Genomic DNA, 1,551 nt, shown 5'->3' on the forward strand with positions numbered 1-1,551 from the left:
TTGATAAAGCCTTGCATATGTGTCAATTCTGTTTTTTTAGGGGACGTGTCAACTTAGTAAGGGCAGAAGTGTGTGGCAGAGAACTTATAGCCCATTTGAGATTTGTAAGAATGTGTAGCCCATTTTGAATTCTAATGTTATTTACTACAACCCATTTAGAGTTTGTTAAAAGTACAGCCCATTTCAACCAACCGTTCAAAACAGAATTCAAAAAAATTTCCCACATTTTGATGGGATCCAAAATATTTTTATCCCGAAATTTCTAGTCAGATTGAATACAATTTCAATATAAATTTGTATTATGTAAAAATCCAATGAAACATTGCGCTCGCAACAATTAATGAAATTAAAAATTTCAATATCCAAAAATGATATTTTATAAAGTAATCACGTGTTTGGTGCATTTTTTATAGTTACTGCCCAGTTTTTATAATTACATCACATTTATTATTTTTTAAAGCTCATTTTCTTGTTAAGCCTAATGCATCCCTCCTAGGAAAGATTTGTAGCCCAGCGGGGCGGAGAATAACAACTTGACCTTGCCTGGGTATTCATAAAAAAAAGTATCACCGGGCTAGCCATTTTCAGCTTGAAAAAAATTAATATCTGGGCTGGATATCTGGCCTGGGCTAGACGGACCACAGCCTGCCCAGTTAATACCTGCAGCGATGTTTTCGTTGTTGTTCAGAGGAGAAAAATTAATATCTGGGCTAAACATCGAAAAACTTTGCAGTGCTCACACCTCAAAAACACAAATACTGCACGAGCTGCTTGGTCCCAGCTGTCGGCCGCTTCTTGTGCAATTCTCTCGTTTATTGACTACTCCCTCCTTTCCGTTTTATAAGGCTCAATTCAAAAATCTCACCAACCAAGGTAGATGATGAGTGGTGGAATATTTTTTGTAGTTTGCAAAAGCACCCAATTAATGCTCTTGTTTTTCTCAAAAAATTATGTTTACGAATGGATTAATTGCAATGCATGCATGCATAAAGTGCATGCATTGGTCAGTTTTATCTTAATCATTGCATGCAATGATTTAATGCACCTTGAAATCTGAACATGTGATGGGGAACAACCAAATTGAGCCTTATAAAAAGGAAAACTAAAATTTTGAGATAAACCTTATAAACCGGAAAAGAGGGAGTACTACATAGGTTGACAATGATGTGAGACCGTGATGTCAGGAAACCAGGAGGAAGCAAAATAAATTATAGTTATATATATAGAATAGGTCTATTATGATAACACCCTTAAGACTCTTATTCTAATAACAAAAACTGCTTGTTCTAATAACACCTCTCCGCACCGTCCCGCGGACCGAACCACCCCACTGTCACTAACCAAACCACAACAAAGCCCACCCCAGCTCCCACACGACACCCACCTCCCTCTTCCCCCAATCCAAACCCCCACCTCCCTCCACCTTCTACCGGCGCCGCCGCCACCAGAGCACCACCTCACCTTCTTCCACCTTTGCCCCGCCTCGCCCCCACCTTCCTCCACTGCGCCCACCCCGGCAAGCCCCGCCGTGCCACGGCTCCACCACCCCCA

This window comes from Triticum dicoccoides, chromosome 2A, assembly GCF_002162155.2.
Source record: "Triticum dicoccoides isolate Atlit2015 ecotype Zavitan chromosome 2A, WEW_v2.0, whole genome shotgun sequence".
Classification (NCBI taxonomy): domain Eukaryota; kingdom Viridiplantae; phylum Streptophyta; class Magnoliopsida; order Poales; family Poaceae; genus Triticum; species Triticum dicoccoides.